This window comes from Balaenoptera ricei, chromosome 16, assembly GCF_028023285.1.
Source record: "Balaenoptera ricei isolate mBalRic1 chromosome 16, mBalRic1.hap2, whole genome shotgun sequence".
Taxonomy (NCBI): domain Eukaryota; kingdom Metazoa; phylum Chordata; class Mammalia; order Artiodactyla; family Balaenopteridae; genus Balaenoptera; species Balaenoptera ricei.
Genome location: NC_082654.1, coordinates 4,424,604 through 4,439,824, shown reverse-complemented (window position 1 = coordinate 4,439,824; position 15,221 = coordinate 4,424,604). Strand labels below are relative to the sequence as shown.

The window sequence follows — 15,221 nt, the reverse complement described above, 5'->3', positions numbered from 1 at the left end:
ACTGGCTGTGTGAGACTGTCTTAGAATCTTCACTGGCAAATCTCCTCCTGGATCAGTTTCATGTATTTTAAACTCTAGAAATGGAACTTTCTGTATTAGTTGAACAAAACCACAGCATGAATGAGAAGGCAAGAACTGAGAAGAAGTCTTAGTGGGTCCCAGGTGATAATTTAAGTTGAATAATAATTCAAGTCTCTTTTGAATTCTGGCATTTAAAAAACTTTTTTTATTGAAATATAGTTGATTTACAATGTTGTGTTAGTCTCAGGTGTACAGCAAAGTGATTCAGATATATCCATAGATATATATCTACAGATATATATACAGATACATATATTCTTCTTTAGATTTTTTCCATTATAGATTATTACAAGGCAGTGAGTATAGTTTCCTGTGCTATACAGGGGGTCCTTGTTGGCTGTCTAGTTTATATGTGGTAGTGAATTCTGGCATTTTGTCTGCTTGGTATGATGCACTGTTTAGACAAGAGCTTATGTGGATATTCATTCATTCAGTGATTTACGTACTCATTCATTGACAAAAGAGTCGAATGTCTCCTTGTGTATCAGACACAATGTGAGGCCCTTGGAGATGCAGCTGTAAGAAGGTTAGGCAAAGCCCCTCTGTCCTGGAGTTTACAGGCTAGGGAGGCCGACTGACATTTAGCAATACCTGCACAGATACCCATGTCATGAATGTGTCACTGTTATTGTAGCAGTGCCTCACCTGTATCCCTTGCACCTTCCAGCTACCGGTGTCAGCCTGTCTGTCTGCTGGCTCTTCCCCCCATGCCTTCTCCCCCACCCATGGGAAGCCCTGCGGGCTGCAGCAGGTGTGCACACCTGAAGTGCTGAGGAATCGATACCTCATTCGATCTCACCCAAGGACTTTAGGAGCAGGTGTATAGATACCCCAGCTCCCTTGCCCCCTGAGTGGGGAAATGCTTCTGTTTTACACCATTTCTTAGAGTTTCCTCCACGGGATTAATCTCTCATCCCCTACACTGGTCACTGGCTTGAAAACAGACAGACATGTGACAGCTTGTGATTAGCCTGTTGGATCGGGGAAGCAACATTTAAACTGAGTGCTGGCAGAAGAAGTGGGATCTAGCCCAGGAGGGCGCCAGGGGTGTGCATGTGAGTGTGGGAGGACCCTAAGTAGGTGGAAAGAAGCCGGGGGGTCTGACCACCCACCTTGCTTGACACTGTGCCAGGTGAGGGGGTACTGAGACCCCTGCTCTCATGAAGCCAGAGGTCAACTGTGGTCAGATTCCTAGAGGAAGAATCTCTAGGATGTGTCTTGATCTTTTAATGTTCATATTATCTTCTGATTGTCTCATTTTGCCCAATGACAAGCCCATGAGTGTTGGGAGGGAAAATATTCTATGTGTGTAGAGAATGAGCTGCAGAAAAGTTGAAGGAGCACAAAGCCAGTGGGGCTCTGGGCTCTTAGACCCCTGGCGTTTCTCCCTCTGTGATACTACCGATGGTGCCCAAGGAGGGAAAACCATCTTCTGCAAAACTGGGGATACCTGCGTACTGTGCAAAACCATTCAGAGCACTCAGTAGACCGGAGTCAAACCCATCAGGAATCCTACCACCCACTGGTAATGCTCTGTGTGCAGTCTTCTGCACTTTTTCTACAGACACACATGGTAACACATAAATGTGTTTTATAAAAATAGAATCCAAGGAGATGGCTATTCTTTTGAAACCTATCTTTTCATTAGTATACGTGAACAATGTCTATGTCAATAATTAGACATCTAATAATAAATCATAATAATTTCAGATGGGTGTACTGTATTCCAGGACATGGATATCCCGGGATGTATTTATACATAATTTTTGCTATTATAAACAAGGTTGCGATGAATAGCCATGTATGTTAAGGTGGGCTGATGTGTCCAGCAATTCCCGTAGGCTCAGTGCATGGACTCAGAGCTGCGTCCACATGAATTGATCCTCTAGTTTATCCTCCTCCTCCAGTTGGGTGTAAGGGTGCTCTGTCCCCATCCTTATCAGTTCCAGATATCACACATTCTTTGATTATTAATAACTCGTAATACTACGGCTTTTGAATGCGCTCAGTGTTGTTTGCCAAGCCCTGAGTTTGATGCTTTTCATGCATTGACCGTTTGGTTCCCTGTGGGTGGCAGAATAATGCCCTCCCAGAATGTCCATATCCTAACCCTCGAAACCTGTGAATATGTTACCTTTCATCATAACAGTTTGCAGGGACTTCCCTGGCGGTCCAGTGGTTAAGACTTCACCTGCCAGAGCAGGGGCTGCAGGTTCGATCCCTGGTCGGGGAGCTAAGATCCCACATACCTCACAGCCAAAAAACCAAAAACCATGAAACACAAGCAATATTGTAACAAATTCAATAAAGACTTTAAAAATGGTCCACATCAAAAAAAAAAAATCTTAAAAAAACAAACAAACGGGACTTTGCAGATGTGCTTATGTTCATGATTCTGAGACAGAAAGATTATCCTGAGCCCAGTGTAATCACAAGGGCCCTTAAAAGGTGGAAGAGGGAAGCAGAAAGTCAGAGTTGGAGAGAGACTGGAAGAAGCTCCACTGCTGCCTTTGAAGATGGAGGGAGTGCCAAGCAATGAAGGACCCTCTGGAGGCTGGAAAAGACAAGGAAACAGATCCTCCCCTAGAGGCTCTGGAAGGAACGCCGCCTTGCTGACGCCTTGATTTGAACCCAGTGAGACTCTCTGGGACTTCGGACCTCCAGAACTGCAAGATAACAAGTCGGTGTTGCTGTAAGCCACTGAGTTTGTGGTAACTTGTTACGGCAGCAGTAGGAAACTAATACTGTCATACGTGATGCCCTGGTGAAAATTCTGCTCTGATCCCCATTTTAGAGAGCAAACTGAGGTTTGCTTACTGCAGTTAAGTAATGGGCCTAAAAGAAAACAATAAGATTCTTTGTAATTTGCAGCACATCTAACAAGAGGCAAAGCTGCAACTGGGGCCCAGGTGTGTTTTTCTGAAAACGATTATCAAATAGACTTTAGGCTGTTTCCTGCTACCAGTCTGAGCGGCTAAAAATGTCATCTCATCATTCAAATTTGCATTTCTTCAACGTTATCTTTTCATGTTTATTGGCCATTTGGTTAATTTTCTACTCATACCCATTCCTATTGATTTGTAGGAGCTTTACAGATTTTCAGCATAAAACCATTGTCTGTCAGGCAAATTATGAGTATATATTTTTATATACTCATAATATACTCATAATATATTTATATACTCATAATATATTTTTTATATTTTTGTTGTTTATCTTTGTTTAAAGTGTATTTTCTTATATCAAAGTTTTTTTAAAATTTCTTAATTTTTTATGGTAAAATCTGTCCATCTTCTTTTAATGGTTTGTATTTTGGCATTATAATTTAAAAAGACATTTTCCACTCCAAGATTGTATAAATATCCGTGTTTTCTTTCAGTAACCGAAGGATTTATTCTTTATATTTAAATCTTTGACTCCTGTGGAATTTATTTTGGTGCTAAGGGTCTAAATTAATTATTCCTTTCTCTTTTCTGAATTTCCATAAGTTCCTGGATCTGTGTCTCTAGTGTCTGTACTGTGATCCATTGCTCTGTCTTTCCTGCACCAGGACACATAGCCTTAACCCGGTCACTTGATGAGATCCTCCAATATATGAAAGGCCAGGGTCAAGGTTGGGGGGCATCAGATGTGCTGTTCCTATTGTCTTATTTTACATTTCCAATTTATGAATAGCTTACACCTATGTCTCTTTGTATTGTGCTTTGTGGTTTCATTTTAATATATATTTTGTCTTATATTTTCTCTTCCTATTTTTGTTTTTTGCCATAACAATCAAAAATTTTTTTTGTTCATTTTAAAAAAAGAATTCTTCTGGTAATGTAGAAGCTGTACATATTCATTATCTAGGCAGATAGCAGCTATGCTCACTCTATTTTTTTTTTTTTTTTAAACTTTTGGGTTTATTTATTTATTTATTTATGGCTGTGTTGGGTCTTCGTTTCTGTGCGAGGGCTTTCTCTAGTTGCGGCAGGTGGGGGCCACTCTTCATCGCGGTGCGCGGGCCTCTCACTATCGCGGCCTCTCTTGTTGCGGAGCACAGGCTCCAGACGCGCAGGCTCAGTAAACTGTGGCTCACGGGCCTAGTTGTGGGATCTTCCCAGACCAGGGCTCGAACCCGTGTCCCCTGCATTGGCAGGCAGATTCTCAACCACTGCGCCACCAGGGAAGCCCTGCTCACTCTATTTTTAAAAAATTTAAAATAGCATCACTGGTTTGATTATTTGGTGGTTATGAAAATGATACATGACTATTAAAATTATCAGAAACTGTCTGAAAATGTAAAGAAGTGAAGGTCACCCATCATCATATCACCTGGAGAGGACTACTATTAGCAGTTTGTGGTATAATTTATAGACAGGATGTCTAAGTAACTCTCCATTCACGTTGTTCGGTAGTGTGTTTTGTTTCTGTATTAAATATCCAGGATGTCTTTCCATGCATGTAAGTTAAACTACATCTCCATCCTTAAGAATGACATAATATTCTATTGTATTAATTTATCTGTACTCCTATTGTTGAATATTGAGTTTGTTTCCACCTCTTACTATTATAAACAATACTGCAATGGACATCCTGGTTCCATTATTTCTTTACTGTGTGTTTTCAGTTGTTTGGTCAAAGATGTTGATATATTGGAATGGCTTCTGTCCTATGTTGCCAAATTACCATCTCAAGAGACTGTGCTCTTTTGTATTTCCACCAGCAATATAAAAGTGTCTCATTTGCCCTACACCCTAATCAACATGAGCTTTATTGGTCTTTTTGATCTTTGTCAGGTTGGTGGTTAAAAATGGTATCTCATTATTTTATCTTTAGTTATTTATTAGGTTGAACATCTTTTTGTATTATCCATGAATATTTCTTTACCTTTTGAATTTGTATTTTTCTTTTTTTTTTTTTTTTTTTTTTTTTAAAGTATTTATTTATTTATTTATGACTGTGTTGGGTGGGTCTTCGTTTCTGTGCGAGGGCTTTCTCTAGTTGTGGCAAGTGGGGGCCACTCTTCATCGCGGTGCGCGGGCCTCTCATTATTGTGGCCTCTCTTGTTGTGGAGCACAGGCTCCAGATGCGCAGGCTCAGTAATTGTGGCTCACGGGCCTAGTTGCTCCGCGGCATGTGGGATCTTCCCGGACCAGGGCTCGAACCCGTGTCCCCTGCATTGGCAGGCAGATTCTCAACCACTGCGCCACCAGGGAAGCCCCTGTATTTTTCTTTTATTAAAAAAAATATTTATTTATTTATTTGGCTGCGCCAACTCTTAGTCATGGCACGGGGGATCTTCATTGCCACGTGCGGGATCTTCTTTGCAGCATGCGGGATCTTTAGTTGCAGCATGCGGGATCTAGTTCCCTGACCAGGGACCCCTGCGTTGGGAGTGCTGAGCCTTAACCGCTGGACCACCAGGGAAGTCCCTGAATTTGTATTTTTTTTTTTTTAATTTATCTATTTTTGGCTGCGTTGGGTCTTCATAGTTGCGCGGGCTTTCTCTAGTTGTGACGATCAGGGTCTACTCTTTGTTGTAGTGCGCGGGCTTCTCATTGAGGTGGCTTCTCTTGTTGCGGAGCACAGGCTCTAGGCGCATGGGCTTCAGTAGTTGTGGCACGCCGGCTCAGTAGTTGTGGCTCACGGGCTCCAGAGCGCAGGCTCAGTAGTTGCAGCGCATGGGCTTAGTTGCTCCATGACATGTGGGATCTTCCCAGACCAGGGCTCAAACCCGTGTCCCCTGCATTGGCAGGCGGGCTCCCAACCACCGCACCACCAGGGAAGCCCCCTGAATTTGTATTTTTCACCCAGGTGAAGAATGAAATGGTGTCAGCGGATGTCCCTTCTGAATGACACTTTTACATCCAAGATCCCACTACTGTGGGCAGAGGTGCGGAAGACAAGATGAGGAACCCACTCTGGAGCTTGTCAGGAGCTTAGCTGAGCTCTGCATCTGATTGGCCAAGCCTTCTTCCAAACGACGATTTGACCCTGGATTGTCTTCTTGGCTCTGATTTGGTGCTTTCTGGAGATGCCATTTTTAGTAACATTTGCTTAGCTCCATCTGGCCATCTGAGAGTAGATTCATGGGACTGCTTGGCCAAAATCTAGGATGCCAGGTTTCAGCTAAGATTGCCCAAAGCACAGCTCCAATTACTGCAAGAAAAGCGAACTGGGCAACAGTGACTTGTCTAAGATCATGTGTCTGGTGTGACAAAACCCATGCCTAGAACCCAGGTTTTCATTCTCTTTCTCTTAGATTATGGTATCGCACCTTGGAACTGCCAATTTTCACTGCCTAATGGTTATCTCAAAGTCTGTGTTCTTAACCTCAGTCTTTCCCATGTTGCATTCATTCACTCGCTCACTCAACAAATACTTACTGCACCTGTGCCAGGCCATGTTCTAGCACTGGGTTTGAATCCAAGCTTCTTACTTCCTGATCCTGTTCAAGATACTTACCCTTAGACCTCAGTCTCTTCATCTCTAGAGTGGGAGTGAATTTAAGAGCACCGTGTGTACCTCATAGAGTTTTGTGAAAATCAAATGCCATGATGAGGGGAGGCGCCCGGCACATGCCTGATGAAAGCCAGCTTTTGTTTTTGAGAAGAATGACCTTGGCTACCTCATGGGGGAATACAGTGATCTCTCTGCAAGTCTCCTTGAGGGCGGGCTGCCTCTATCTGCCTTCTCCTGCAGGAATGAACCCCTTCCCGTGGGGTCCTGATGAAGGGGCCACACACAGTGGTCTCCAAGACCCTCCAGCTATAGCATTCTTCAGTCCTATGAAATCTGGTCTCTGGTCTAAGTTGGGGTGATAGGGGCTTCCAAGTTCAAGTTCTGGTTCAAGAGACTCAGCAAATCTCTTCTGGAGAAATCGGAACTATGGCTTGCTGTTTTCTTCCGGGCTGCACACTAAAATTCGAGAGTAGCTGAGCAGCTGAGTTTGACTTTTAAATAAGTTATGGTGCTTCTCTTTCTCCCTCTGCCATCCCCAGGCTCAGTGCTCCCTCTTGTCCCAGGAGCCCACCCACCTGAAAATCAAAAGATGAGCTCCCTGCAATTCTGGGAGATCTGCTCTGATTGAAGACTTGCAGAAGAGCCGGGGTATCTGGGGTTTTGGAATAAAATTTCTTCTTCTGCCGACAACAGATCCGCATCTAATCAAAACCCTTAATTAAAAAAAAAATCTCAGGTACTTAATTTGATTTGCTTATTTGCATAATATTGGAGGACAAAAGAAATCTGCTCCACAGCCTGCATTTCTGCTGCAGGCCAAGGGCTGCCCCCTTGTGATCTGCCCCATAATCGGGGCTGGCCTTGGGGGAGACAGAGGGCTCCCTCCTTCCAGTGCAGTTCAGCTTCTGGGGGTGGGGTCGGGGGGAGGGCTGCTCCATAAGTGAGAAGTTTCCGGAAATGTCTTTGTAGGAAAAAAGCTTTTGTCCCACATATCAATTGCTGGTTTGAAATGCCAGACTCTCTGAAAGTGGACCCCTTTCACCTATGTTGTGCCTGCAGTATAAATGGAATGCAATGTCAGGGGCTTTAGGGAAGGAGCTTGAGGGGGAGAGGGAGTGGGGATGCAGAGGGGGCACTGGAGGCAAGTTGCCTCCTTTCACATCCTCACCAGCCATGGGTGACATTTGCTGCTTCTGTTGGTCTATCTAGCTGTCCTCACTGGAGTGCCTTATAAGCTTCTAAGGGTAAATGTTCACAGCAGATTAATCTTAAGGACGAATGGAAAGTTCCACTTGAACAGTATTGACTTCAAGCATCTGAGTTAAGTCCCACAGGGACCTACCTGCCCAGGCCTCACCACCGGGTCTCAGGTCAGATGGCCAGGCAATGTACTCGCAGGCCAGCAGGGGGAGCCCCAGAGTCAGGAGGAGAGCCAGATAGGCTGGCAGCTTTCAGCACAGCACAGAGACTAGGAACTCAGGAAAAATTTATCTGCTGAAAAAAAGGCAGCTTTAGGAATCTGCACAGCTATTTACATTACATATTCAACACTGTTCAGAAATGAGGTAAAATCAGGCTATCAGAACTTTGAGCAAATGTTTGTGTCCATTTTATTATTAAAAATTGTATTTGATAAGACTATTTTTCCCCTTAAATGGTCTAAGTGATTGCTTAGAAGAGCTCCATTTCACGTCTTTTAATTTTGAATTATTCTCTTATCTGTAATAAAGCACCAGTCAAGCCCAAAATTAGTATTCTGGAAGAAAGGGCTTAATGAGCTAAAACATTTCTATCTGGGATAGGGAGAGCATCTTATCTTGCTTAAGTGTTTTAGAAGGAATTTGCAAGGCAAGAGGCAGAATATTTGGTACGACTAAGTGGAAAAAAAAAAAAAAAAGTTGGCCTCTTCTCTTTTCCCGTGTGCATAATAAGCGAGTTCACATGGCAATGCCTTTCTGTACAGTAAAGTTCAACGTGAAGCCCTTGATACAGAACTTGGGCTTTTCATTTCAGGTGCGCTGGGATCTTTTATTAACAAGAGTTAAGGAAGAACATAGCTTTCTTTTTCCAGTTACATTTCTGGCATCGGATGCTCTATATTATAGCATCGTCTGCAGCAGGCGACTTTGGAAATAGCTGACTATTAGCAAGTTAATTGCCCTTGAATATACAATGCACACTTGTGCGGAGTGTTCATGGAGAAGGCTGCCAACAGACAGTGAAATTAGAAAAAATGGCCTCTTGGGTTACATCGGTACTGAAGTTTTAAAGAAGGAATAAAAGAAGATATGGCTGTTAATGGAAGTTTTAGCAGGAGTTTCACAACTGTCACTCCATTTCAGGCACCTACTAGGGTTCTCGCTCTTTGTTAAAGGCTAGTTAGTATCTAGTGTATGGATAAACAGGTACTCTGAGTATCATTATCTGAGTATCTGTTAGTCCACTGCCTTTTTGAATTATGGATGTAAGAAAGGTCTTTAAAATATACTATTTGATAGTAATGGTTTCATAAGAAAGGATATTTATTACACGTGTTTTATAAAGTTCTGAGAATTATGTCTGGGCTTAAAAGTCACTGCATGCAGCAAGACCTCAATTATATAACACGTTAGATTTTGAAACCAAGTATCCAGAACAATGCAGGTTGGGAATTTGAACAGCCAGATATGTGAGGTCCATTTATACCCTCAGCGGCCCCAAGTAGATATCCTGTCTATAGTGGGATAAGTAAATGCAAACATTTTCATTTGGGTAAACTATAAAAACAAGTTAATTTAGAAGGCTGGTCAGTGTGCAGATTTTGACAGAAGATATTAAGTGAGTTTACTGTTCTAACTAGGCTATTAAATGGTAATGGTGTTGGCCATGGGTAGTTATGGGAACTAACATAAAGTAATATTAGAATTCTAATAAATATCCAAGGATGTGGAAAATGAGAGTGAAAAGGAAGAATGGCTTGAGCCAGGAGGCAGTTGAACTAGAGATGGTTTCAACAGCTGAGTCAATCATTCATTTTGTAGAAAGAAATCCTTGTTATGCTTCAGTTAAAAACACTTTTTTTCCAAATTAGCATACAATAAAATTGATTTTTTGAGTGCGTACATCTATGAATTTTAACACATTGTATAGATTCTGGTAACCACCACCACAATCAGGAATCAGAACAGCTCTGTTACCCGCCAAAGCTGCTTCCTGCTCTTCCAGAAAAGTCTCACCCTCTTCCTCGCTCAACCCTGGAAAGCCACGGATCTGTTCTCCATCCCTACAGTTTTGTCTTTCTCTAAAAGGCAAATGAATGGAGTCAAGCAATATGTAACTTTCCAAGATTGACTTCTTTCACTCAGCAAAGTGCCTTTAAGAGTCATCCAGGATGTTGTGTACACTTATAATTTTTTCTTTTTTATGTTTGGTTAGTAATTGATTGTGAATATTGCATGGTTTGTTATTCATGCATTAGTTGAAGGACTTTGGTGTTGTTTCTCGTTTTTGGTGGTTATGAATAGAACTGCTATAGACATTCACATACAGATTTTTAAAATTAATTAATTATTTTTGGCTGCATTGGGTCTTCGTTGCTGCGTGCGGGCTTCTCTAGTTGCGGCGAGCGGGGGCTACTCTTTGTTGCAGCACGTGGACTTCTCATTGCGGTGGCTTCTCTTGTTGTGGAACACGGGACTCTAGGCGCGGGCTCAGTAGTTGTGGCACATGGGCTCAGTAGTTGTGGCGCATGGGCTCAGTAGTTGTGGCGCACGGGCTTAGTTGCTCCGTGGCATGTGGGATCTTCCAGGGCCAGGGCTCGAACTATTGTTCCCTGCATTGGCAGGAGGATTCTTAACCACTGCGCCACCAGGGAAGTCCCCACATACAGATTTTTGTGTGAATATAAATTTTCATTTCTCAGGAGAAAATATTTAGGAGTGGACATTAAGTGTATGTGTGAGTTTATAAGAAACTTCCAAACTGGTTTCCAGCATGGTTGTGCCATTTCGCATTCCCAGCAGCAATGCAGGAGGTGTCCAGCTGCTCAGTAGTATTAGGAATTTTTACTTTATTTAAATTTTATTTTTGCCATTCTAATAGGGGAATAGTGTTTATTGTCATTTACATACGGTCTTTAGTAAAGTATCTGTTCAAGCCTTTGCCCATTTTCTAACTGGATTGTACTTTTTTACTCTCAAGTCTTGGGAATTTGTATGTACCCTGGATCCAAGTCATTGCTGGATTTGTGATTTATAAATATTTCCTCCCAGTCAGTATTTTTTTTCATTCCCTTAAAAGTGTCATGCACAGAGCAAACATTTTAAATTTTGATGAAGCCCAATTTGTCAGGGTTTTTTCATTTATGGATTGAGCTATTGGTGTCACGTCTTAAGAAGTCTTTGCCTAACCCCCAAATTTTCTCTTATGTTTTTTCCGACAAGTTTCAGTTTTATGTTTTACTTTCAGATCTGTGTTCCATTTTGAATGATTGATGGTATAAGTTGTGAGATTTAGGTCAATGTTCTTTTTTGTTTTGTTTTGTTTTGCCTATGAATGCGTCCAATATAATTTGTCTTTCTACCTTTGTCAAAAATAATTTGGCCATATTTGTGTGGGTCTATTTTGGGTTTAATATTGTTCCATTGATCTATTTGTCTTATCTCTTATCAATACCACACTGTCTTGATTACTATAGTTTTATAGTAAATCTTAAAATTGGGTCATGTGTTTCCTCTGATTTTTTTTCTTTTTCAAAATTATTTTTTCTATTGCAGTTTCTTTGCGTTTCCACAGACATTTTAGAATTAGCTTGTTTATGTCTTAAAAAAAAGATTCAGTCAAGATTTTGTTTGGAATTATATTAAATTTAGAGATCATTTTGGAGAGAATTGACATCTTCTCTATGATGACTCTTCCAATTCATTACATGTTATGTCTCTCTGTTTATTTAGGTATTCTTTGCATTATTCCATCAGCATTTTGTAATTTTTAGATTCTGTACAGATTCATGTGTAGATTCAGTATATGTTTTGTTAGATTTATACATAAGTATTTTATTTTGAAAGGAGCTATTGTAAATGTTTTTCACATTTAATTTTGATCTCCAATTTTTCATGATTTGATTTCCAATTGTATTTCACGTAGAAATACAATTGATTTTTTGTGTGTGTATGTGCATTGACCTTGTATTTTGAGAATTTTCTAACTTCACTTACTGGTTTTAGGAGTTTTGGGGTGTGTGTGTGTGTATGTGTGTGTAATCCTTTGGGTAGTCTATGTAGAAAATCATATTGCCTGTGAGTAGGTACAGTTTTATTTCTTCCTTTCCAATCTGTGTATCTTCTGTGTTAGTCTACTCAGGCTGCTATAACAAAACACCACAGACTGGGTGACTTAACAAAAAGTTATTTCTCACAGTTCTGGGGGCTGGAAGTCTAAGAGCAAGGTGTCAGCAGGGTGAGTGTCTAGTGAGAGCTTTTCCCTTGGGTTGTAGAGGGCCTCCTTATGTGTGCTCACATGGCGCTTCTTCAATGTCCAAAAGAGAGAGAGAGAGGTCTTTGGTGTCTCTTTTCATAAGGATATTAATCCTATTGGGTTGGGACCTCACCCTTATGACCGCATTTAACTTATTTACTTCATTAGAGGCCCTATCTCCAAATACAGCTACCCTGGGAGTTAAGGCTTCAACATAAGAATTTTAGGGGAACACAAGCATTCAGTCCACAACATCTCTTTCTTCCTTTCTTTCCCTTCCTTCCTTCCTTCCTCCCAATTTTATTGATCTTTTAAGAAAACCCATCTTTTTGCTTCATTGATTTTTTTTTCCTATTATTTTCTTCTTTACAATTTCACTTATTTCTATCCTTATTTTTATTATTTCCTTCCTCTACTTGCTTTGGATTTATTTTACTCTTCTTTTTTTCTAGTTTTTTAAAGTCAAAGCATAAGTTATTGATCTGAGGCCTTTTACATTTTCTAATATAAGCATTTAATGCTATAAATTTCCCTCTGATCCACTCCTTTAGTGCTATAAAAAGAGGGTAAATGCTAAGATGTCAAGTCATTTCCAAGAAATCAAATTTCGAGCTGTTTTTTTTCCTAGCCAATACAATTAAAAAAAAAAAAAACCCTCACATTGTGTACCTACAGGATTAGGCTGGAGAAGGGTCCAGAGTCTGTCAGATGTCCCCTACTATGTATCTGTGTTTCTATGGCACAATGGTAACCTTGAGTTTTGAAGAAAAGGTTAAATAATAACCTATAGTTTCTGTTTGCTATGTCATGGAATAAATGCTTAATACATTTTAGAATGAGCTCCGTCTGGTCCATAGAGCGTCATCAATTTGACTGACTGAGTTCATTATTCAACACCCCTCATTGCTAAGTGACTGGTGTATTACCGTGCTTCAGTCAGAAGACATTTCAGACCCATTAGAGCTCCCAAGAGGACTCATGTTTGTGAGAATTGTTCTGAAAGAAATCCAAACTATACATAAAATTCTATTTCAATAATGCATTTAAGAAGAAATGGTGCAGGAATTAGTCACTGGGGCTCTTACCTTACACTCTCCCTGATGATTTTCTTTTTGCGTCCTCCTCGGATGAGCCCAGGCTTCTCTTGAGCTCCACATCGATTCTTATGAGCTCTGTCCAACCTTGGTGCTTCAGACACTGAGCTTCTTTGTTCCCCAGAGACTTGGCAGTAGCCGATAATTTTTTTGGGTGGGTGAATTTTTTCATTATGGCAAAACAGACATAACATAAACATTACCATTTTAACCATTTTAAAGTGGCATCAGTGGCATCAAGCACATTCACAATGTTGTGCAAACATCACCACCCCTTCATCTCCAGAGCTTTTTCATCTTCCCAACTGAAACTCTACACCCATTAAACACTAACTCCCCATTCCCCTCCCCCAGCCCATGGCACCCATCATTCTGCTTTCTGTCTGTATGAACCTGTCTCCTCTAAGTACTTCATATGAGTGGAATCAGACAGTATTTGTCCCTTTGTGTTAGCTTATTTCACTTAGCATAATGTTTTCAAGGTTCATCCATGCTGTAGCCTGTGTCAGAATTGCTTTCCTTTTTTATGACCTACTAGTATTCCATTGTTTGCATAGGCTGCATTGTGTTTGTTCTTTCATCTGCTAATGGACATTTGGGCTGTTTCCCTTCTAGCTCATTTGGTAGCAAAACATTCTGAGCTTCCTTTTGGCTGATGAGTGTAGCAGGAAAGTGCCTCTGTAGCCCTTAAGCTATTAGAAGATCTTGGCTCCGACTTACTGGATTACGAATCGTGCTTTTACACCTCGTTATACCTATGATACAGAGTTGTAGTTCTCTATATGGGATGGCAGGGGCCATACTGGAAAATCCTGGGAAGTTTTTCAAGTGTTACTTCTTCCTCTTTCTTCCAAGCTGCTTTCCTGTGGGAAAATAAGGAGAATAAATGGGTCATAAGTCTTAGTTATGTTGGGTGAAATTTTTTTTTTGAGAACCAACATTGTAGACTCAGAGACGTTTCTGCAAGTGGTTCCTCGCATTAACCCTTGGAGTTATGATAAAAGAGTTTTTATCTTGGCTGGAAGTATTCAAGCTTGTTATTCTTTAAATTTCTATATTCACTCTCTGGGGCTTCACTGGTTTTCTTAATACGTTATTTTTAGTGCACTCTACAAACTTTCCCTCGTGTGGTTCTGTTTGGATTGGCCTGTTTCTTCAGAAACAGAGTGGAAATTATGTGAGTTATTTTGAATCGTGATTGGGTGCTACAGGAAAAAAGGTCAGAGATATCTCATCTTGTTGCAGGGGTGGGAGAAGCAGGATTTTGACAACTATAGATAGGGGTGGTGGGCATTTCAATTTGGGGGGACAGAATTAGCAAAGCCTCGGAAGTATGGAGGTATGGGACTGTTTAGGGTTGCCAGAAAGAGGGAGAAGTAGCAGAGGAGAGAAAAAATACTCTATCCTCTAGAATTTCTTATTTTTTTCTGGCTTGAATGTCTACCTCCACCTACCTACACTCAGCTGAAGGTCAGAAAGTCCTCCCCAAAGCCCCAAGCAAAGTTTTTCTCCAATACTTTGTCATACCTCTGGGATATCACACACAACTTTGCACAGGAATGGATCTTTTTCTCTCTTTCTTGTCAGCTGGGATGGGTAATTCCTGTCCTTCCTGAAAAGTTTGTGAGGTCCTGGCGCTTTTTTCTCCTGGATTCTCCAGATCCTATCAAAACATCTGACACCATTATAGTTTGAAAAGAAACAATTCTTAACTGACTGATGGACAAAAGCACTGGAGAAATATTTCAGACGTACAGCCATTGAAAAGGCTGTTGCAGATGAATGTTTGATGAAACGAAACAAACAGTATCCATGGAAAAATAGACTAGCATATGATGCAGAATATTTAATTTTGTAACCATCCATTTACCTTCTGTATTCATGTACAGAAAATGTTGGAAGGCATCTTTACCAAATTGTTAATAGTTGCTACCTCTGACGAAGTTCTGGATAATTTTACTCTGTATTTTGGGGTTTTGCTAAATGATTTGTACCCTCCTCCCTGCCCCACAATAGACTGTGTTTCATGACTATGTTTTTCTCTGTCTGTTGTGGAACAGAGGTCTGGCTCTGAGTTGGTGTTTGTTGAATGCACAAGTCAGTGAATGGTGAAAATAGACTAGCCAAGGTTTAAAAATCTCTAAGGGG

General features: G+C 40.9%; 2 long non-coding RNA genes across 2 annotated transcripts in view; one reads left to right on the top strand and one right to left on the bottom strand.

Annotated features, from left to right (window-relative positions):
* The window catches only part of LOC132350887 (uncharacterized), a 184,573-nt gene that overhangs the window by 23,065 nt on the left and 146,287 nt on the right, over positions 1-15,221 (top strand). The gene's annotated exons all lie outside the window — the stretch shown is intronic.
* Positions 276-13,238, bottom strand: LOC132350384 (uncharacterized). The gene is made up of 3 exons (XR_009497907.1): positions 13,065-13,238; positions 7,868-8,019; positions 276-2,747 (listed from the first exon to the last, which is right to left on the bottom strand). It is a non-coding gene; the product is annotated as an uncharacterized LOC132350384 (long non-coding RNA).